This window comes from Notamacropus eugenii, chromosome 5 (assembly GCF_028372415.1).
Source record: "Notamacropus eugenii isolate mMacEug1 chromosome 5, mMacEug1.pri_v2, whole genome shotgun sequence".
NCBI classification, from domain to species: Eukaryota; Metazoa; Chordata; class Mammalia; order Diprotodontia; family Macropodidae; genus Notamacropus; species Notamacropus eugenii.
Window position 1 is genome coordinate 423,615,781 of NC_092876.1, and position 7,236 is coordinate 423,623,016.

Consider the following 7,236-nt stretch of genomic DNA (forward strand, 5'->3'; position numbering starts at 1 on the left):
ACTCATGGGGAGGGACAGGATCAAAAGAGAGAATAGAAGTAATGGGGGACAGGATAGGATGGAAGGAAATATAGTTAGTCTTACACAATACGACTATTATGGAAGTCATTTGCAAAACTACACAGATTTGGCCTATATTGAATTTCTTGCCTTCCAAAGGGAAGGGATGGAGACGGAGGGATGAAGAGAAGTTGGAACTCAAAGTTTTATGAACAACTGTCGAGTACTGTTCTTGCCACTAGGAAATAAGAAATGCAGGTAAAGGGATATAGAAAGTTATCTGACCTTATAGGACAAAAGAGAAGATGGAGACAAGGGCAGAGAGGGATGATAGAAGAGAGAGCAAATTGGTGATAGGGGCAATTAGAATGCTCGGTGTTTTGGGGTGAGGGGTGGGGACAAAAGGAGAGAAAATTTGGAACCCAAAATTTTGTGAAAATGAATGTTAAAAGTTAAATAAATAAATTAAAAAAAAAAAGAAAAACAGCTCAACTTATGATTAAGATACTTTGGGATGATGCCTTTAGGTTTTCCCTCATCTTTTAGTTAGAATACATTTTTAACCTTTTCTGTACAATATTTTAACATATTCCAAAAAAGAAGTCATAGGAAGTAAGCAGACATCTCCAGAGGGACATTGCCCTGGCTTAGCCATAGTATGTCACCTGAAAATAAAGAAAACAGGTATGCAGAACAGGTTGACACTAAAAATATTCACATTTTGGGACAACTAGTCATAGTTGGAACTTTTCCTTAGAATGTTTAGTCATCAACAAACCATCAACAAATGAGTCAAGACATTCAAGAGCCATCTAAAGAAGAGTTGTTTTTTTTCCTCAGTCATTTGTGATCATCATACGTGCAGTTACCATAGAATGAGACCCAGAGTCAAGCTACCAATGCTTGCATCTCTAATAGTTACCTGAGTGCAGGGGTCCAATAGTTTTGTTAAAGCAATATGTAGCATCCTTAAGCTTTAAATTAATACTTTCCTTTCCAAGGCTTTGCCTATACATTTGTTGACAAGAAAACTAAATAAAACTTTGTACAAGAAGCCTTTATTTGTTAGTGGCCAATTGGGGGTGACCAGAACATTTAAAAATGGAGAGCAAGTTCTTCAAAGAAAAGTTTCCATTTTTCTCCATGACTAATTCAAATGCGAACTGGTAGCCATAGGAAAACACAACTGAGAGTTTCTGTTTTGTCATTTTAAAGATATCTATCATTTCCAGTTTCCAGTACCAAATCAATAGCAAAATGCAAAATTTTCTTCAAAGACAAGAAGTATTTTTTTCTTTAATAAACATAGCTATTAAAGTTCTTTTATTTTTAGATTCTGGGAAGTAAAATGTTTTTACTTTCTTTCTTGGAATTGTTTTGTATTGCATATTTCCACGAGAAGGAGTCTACTTCAAAAACAAGTTGTACATAAACAGGCTGCTATGCTGGGGAGCTGAGGATTCAGAGAGTTTGGTTTGAATTAGTGCCTTACAATTATTAAGATTAAAACCATCTACAGAGAGTTATCACTTTGTGTAAGTGGATCACTGAGCAGATCTCTAACATGATTGTTACATAATACAAATTTGCCAACTGTCCTGGGGAAAGAAGGGAGAGAGGATGGGAAGTAGGAAAGAGACCATGCGCTTGTGGATGGAGTAGCCTCTGCAAGTAGTTCAAGGACGCTGAGAATTGAGAACAGGAGGAGGAAGAGCACATGGGGCTGGGGGCCAACACCAGGCATCCAAAGGAAGATCTCTCCAGGGGGAGGGGTGCCAGACATGAAGTAGATGAGCTAAGTGGGCAAAGTACTCTCAGTACTGGAGGTCTCAAAGGAAGACCCTATTCCTCAGCTGTTAGGAGGCAGTTTTTATGCCTATCCCTTCTTCTGCTTTCACTTGGAGGGGGTATTCTTTTGGGCGGAGGCCTCAGAGTACTGAGCAGAGGAGCAGGAGTTGAGAGAGAGCTTAGTACTGTGTAGTACATTTATCATAGTGGGGTGTTTTTACTGTGAATTTCTTTCAGAATTCTGTAATTAAAGTCTAAACTGAGTAAAGCAAATTTACTTAAAGCTGAACTGTCTGTACTTCTGTTAACTCTTCATTCTCTTTCAAGTCCAAATCTTTCAGAATGTTCTTCTTATTTCCTGAATGATCTCTTTGAACAGAATCTATTCCAAATACAAGTAAGAAATTGTCTTGGCAATAAGCTTTACTCTAGAGGCATCTTGAAGTAGCTGTACTGTCTTCATCTTGGAGTCCAGAGTTTTTGGGAGTCAGAGAATAAGTGCTTCTTTACAGGTCTGCAGCTAATATTTTCTTCTTTGTATTTGTCTAGAAAATAGTGTAATTTGAAAATATCCCAGGTTATTTGTTTTAATTATACTTTTTAAAAGACAAATCTCATAGTTGAGACAGTCCTGGGGAGAAACAACAGCAGGTTCCTTCCTACTGGATAAATTATCAGACTGCAGACAACTGTAAGAGGTTGTGACATATCCATTTAAATCTGGATCACTTCCACAGGTCACAGGTGCTGCCCACTGCTCCAGAATTTCCAGGGTGCTGAAAGTGTCAGACTTGTCAGAAGCCTTGCAGAAGTCTTCAAAGTCACTCCAGCAGCCACTGTGTTCTACAAAATGAAGTAGCTGCTGCCAGAAATGCCAGATTCTCATGCAGCAATGGAAACAGCAAAATTTCTTGCTTTGCTTTCCAGCCATAGTAGAGCAGAGTGGTTTATTTTCACCCCCTTGTTCTCATCACAGCCCCTGTTCCCAGGCACATAATTTCCACCATCTCTTTTGTGGTGCCTGCTCACAGAAGTCCTTTCCACTGCTTCCACCAGTCACTGAGGGAGATCCCACTGGCTCTCTCTGTCTTTGGGGATTTCTTGTCACAGGATATTGGCTGCGTATTTTCAGCAAGGAAATCTTCAGGGGAAATTAAAAACTAAACTAAATTAAAACAAACAAACCTCTCATGCAAAAGATCAATTAGTCAGTTCTACTAGACCTCAGAGGCCATTCACTTCTTACTTTGTCTCCAAGAAAGAAGAAAACAAAGACAGAATTAGGTTGCTACCCACCTAGGGGAGTCCAACATTTCAATTCAGGAACCTGCATAGGGGTACTTTTTCAGTTCGGCCACAAAATTGGCAAAGAGAATACATGAAGTTAGACTGGAGAGACAGCAACATTGGGGGGCATGGGTTAGAGAGAGTGGATACTGGGGGTATGGGCAAGGGGGAGTGAAAGAGGAGGAAGAGGAGGGTTGTATGAGTTATAAGAGTTAATTAATTAGAAGAGTTAATGTCACTTGTAAAATATGGTGTCTTGAACTCAGTACAATCATCTGTATGTGAATTGATCAGAGCAAAATACAGTGGAGCTATCACCTCCCTCCTACTGAATATTATGTTTTTCTGAATGCCAAAGGTCACATTAGCTTATTTTTGTGGTTATACCACATTTCTGATTCATTTCAGGACTGTGGTACAGTAAAACTCTTTTCAAGATTACAGTATGCTAAATATCTTTTTAATAGGAACTATTACCAACCCATGTCTTTTTCATGTACATTTTTGCACCTGGTTTTTGGACATGCATATGGATCATCATAGCCCATTCTAGACTGATAGACTCTTTTTCTGTACTCATGAACACTCTACTTCTTTATGGGAGCCTCAAATATGGCAAAAATTCAGGAAGTATTCCTAGCCAACACATCCTGCCTGACTATCTCCTTTATGTCCACCCCCAGCATTCCAATAGCAGCCTTTGGAAAAACTGGAGTCCTTCTCAATACAAGAAACTTTCCATCTTAGACAATTATACCTCGACTCTATGAATGGATACTTATGCCTTTAGATGCTGTGACAATCATTTTAGCTTCATTCCCAAAGTAATTTTGTGTCATCTCTCAGTTGCAAAACACTAAGAAGGAAGTACAATTGTCAGACTTGGTTTTATTGATTGATTTCAAAACTTTGGGTAACAGCTGAAAATCACAGAAGCAAATACTAAGCCCATTCTGTTTTGACACCTAAGGAATGCTTACGATAAGAAATTGAAGCTAATAGTACAAAAAGAACTGAAATTTTCCACTGGCCATTATCAACTGCTGCCAACAATTCTGGCCCCGCCTCTAATCCTAACCCACTTTGAATTTTGAAAAAGGAAGACACAGTAGGGAGAAAAGGGCAAGAGGAGAGGAAATAAAGGATAAAATACTTGAAGAAGAGAGGAGACTAAATAGAAAAGGCAGGAAAGACACCAGCATATTTTAGGTGTCAGTGGACGAAGCACTTACATGGAGTAAGGAAGATCTACATTCAAATACTGCCTCAGAAACTTTCTCTTGTTTTACCCTGGGCAAAAGACTTACCCTCACTCAGAATCACTTTCCTCATTTATGAAATGAGTATGATTATAGCACCTGCCTGTCATAGTTGAGATGAAAATACAATGAGATCATATATGAAAAGCCTTTCGCAAACTTTAAAGTGCTTTAGAAATGCGAGTTATGATTATTTTTATTAAATATTAGTAGTCAAGAAACAGAATTAAAACTACCAGAAGAGCAAGATGTTTCACCTCAGGTTCTCATTCCTATGCCTCTCCATCAATCATATCTGTCATAGAGCTATATCTAGACATACCTACTGGTTCTTTTTCATGCTTAGTTTTTATAATTTTGACTTCATTTTTTTGATAGCCAATTGAATTTTCTAATCAGTAGGTGGATATCTATATCTTGTGTTTTCATTTATGGGGCTACAGATTTCTATGAAGGTAATAAGTCTGGTGTAGTCATCTCAGTGAAGGAAATAACTCATTCAGAGACCTTGATCAACTTGACCACTTATTTAAAAATCTTTATCAGGGGCCTTCTTGTTCTGGTACAGTTTGGAAATTAACTTTGAGTCCTCTTCCAACTCTGAGATTCTATAGTGTTGTGATTCTGTGAAAGGGTATCAGCTATTGGCTGCCATTTGATGGTGCACCTTCATAGAATTGAATTCACCAAAGGAAGATTATCATTATCTTACTGCAGAATCTTATTTACGGTCATTTTCCTAAAAAAAAAACTCATAGGCTTTCATAGAGATTAAAGCTATCTATGCCCACAATGAAATACAAAATGAACATCAAAGAAATTTAAAAGTATAATAAATTACAACCTCAAATGTTATGGGGAAATGCTTTGTATGTAATAAGGTAATCAGAGGAACTCCTTGTTCTTCTGGACTGGTACACCTATTATGGAGCTAGGTATGTTCTTTGGTCCCTTTCTGCATACTCTGAACCATTGTTGAATAAAACAACTTGCTTATAAGGTGATTAGTGACAGAATAAGAATGAAACACTCCAAGGAACTGAGATATTAAGTTCCATTAATTGAGGGATAGCTAAATAGATTGTGTTAGGTGAATAGAAGATAATATTATTGTGCTGAAATAACAAATATGATGAATACATGATAGCATGTTTTTGTGACTAACATACCTGAGGCAAAGTACAACTAAGAAAAGAATATACACAGTCACTAGGGCAATGTAAATGGAAAGAACAAAAATCATTTCAAAACAGTTGAAAATGACCAGTGTATGGAACACACCTGTAATGCTCTCTGCTAGGATTGTGGAAGTAGATGTTGGGCTTGAGTCTGGCATTTCTAAGCTGCAATAGCTGTAAAGCTGATTGAGTTTTCCCACCAAATCTATTATCAATATAGTGAATGGCCCTCCAGGAATGGAGAAACTTAAGATTATAAAACAATCAGTGAACCAGCCCAAGTGGGAAAAAAAAAAATGAAGCAAGTTAAATCTTCCAGTTAATGAGTATCATGATCAGGACCATGAATAGTGATAAAACAAGGGGGCAAAGGACTCAAGTGGACAGGATAAGGTTAAGTATAACTAATTTGCCATGGGGTAAATATAGGGAAAGAAGGAGAATGAAGTCAGTGCAGGGATAATAGCCTCAGGAAAAAAAGCAGAGGGATTAGAAGTTCCAGAGAAGATAAATATCAGGGGTAGGAGTCATAAGGCAAAGGGGAAAGATGAAATATAAGATCATAAGAGAAATTATGATGAGAGAAAATAAATTTGGAGTTCATGAACACGAAGTAGGATATTTGTGGGAGATGACCAAATTAAGGGTATGACCATCTCTTTTTTGTAGCTGAAGTGGAGTCTGATCCCAAGAATTAAGTAGACTAAGTAACCAAGAAGTTAAGGTATATAAAGGATTACCTTTCTATATTTAATCTATCCATCTGGGGCAACTAGGTGGTGCAGTGGATAGAGCACCAGTGTAATAGTCAGGAGGACCTGAGTTCAAATCTCACCTCGGACACTTGACACTCATTAGCTGTGTGACCTTGGACAAGTAACTTAACCCCAATTGCCTCATCTTAGGTCATATCCAGTCATCTTAATGAATATCTGGTCACTGGATTCAGATGGCTCTGCAGGAGAAGTGAGGTTGGTGACCTTCACAGTCCTTCCCCACTCAAAACAAAGTCAAGTGCAAGTCATGTCATTATTTCTCTGATGGCATGGTCTTCTTCAGCAACAAGGGATGAACACATACATCCATCTATCTACATTGAAGTTTCCCAATATAGAGCAAAAGTTGGGGCAGAAAGATTGTGAAGCAGGACCTGAGAAAGAAAGTAGAATATCCTGGGACTTAATAGGTAAAAGTCATCAAATTCTGAATTGGGTGATATATTTTATAGAATTAACCTCAAAGAAGGAGAGGTTGCTAAATGATGAACATAGAAAGAGACTCTAAGAGTGACAGTACTGAACAAGGATAGTCTATCAAGAATAAGGACCTTGACTCTGAAAATCCAAACACAATCGGAAAGGGTTGTCAGGGACATGTCATCAGGAGGGAACTAGAGCTCAGGGAGTTCCACAAGACTGAATGTATGAGAAAGGAAAAGATATAAGATTAAATGAAGTTTATTAATTATCGAACCACCATTTTAGAAAGCAGAGTGGACAAACAAATCTAAAGTGGGACATCTAGAGGGGGCAAAATGGAGTAAGAGTGAGAGAAAAGATGCTTATTAGAAGTAATGGAGTTTGTACTTCCTTAGTCTTTCAATCTCTGGAATGAAAAGCGTATGATAGAATAGGAGTATGCTAACCATTAGAGAATGAGTGCAGACCAAGAGGAAGATCCATTGAAGGACATAGGTGATTTGGCAGATTATGGTCCTTTCTTGA

General features: G+C 37.9%; 1 pseudogene; it reads right to left on the reverse strand.

Moving 5' to 3' along the window:
* Positions 1–647: 647 nt before the first annotated feature.
* Positions 648–2,844, reverse strand: LOC140508012 (uncharacterized protein CLBA1-like; annotated as a pseudogene).
* Between the last annotated feature and the right edge of the window lie 4,392 nt (positions 2,845–7,236).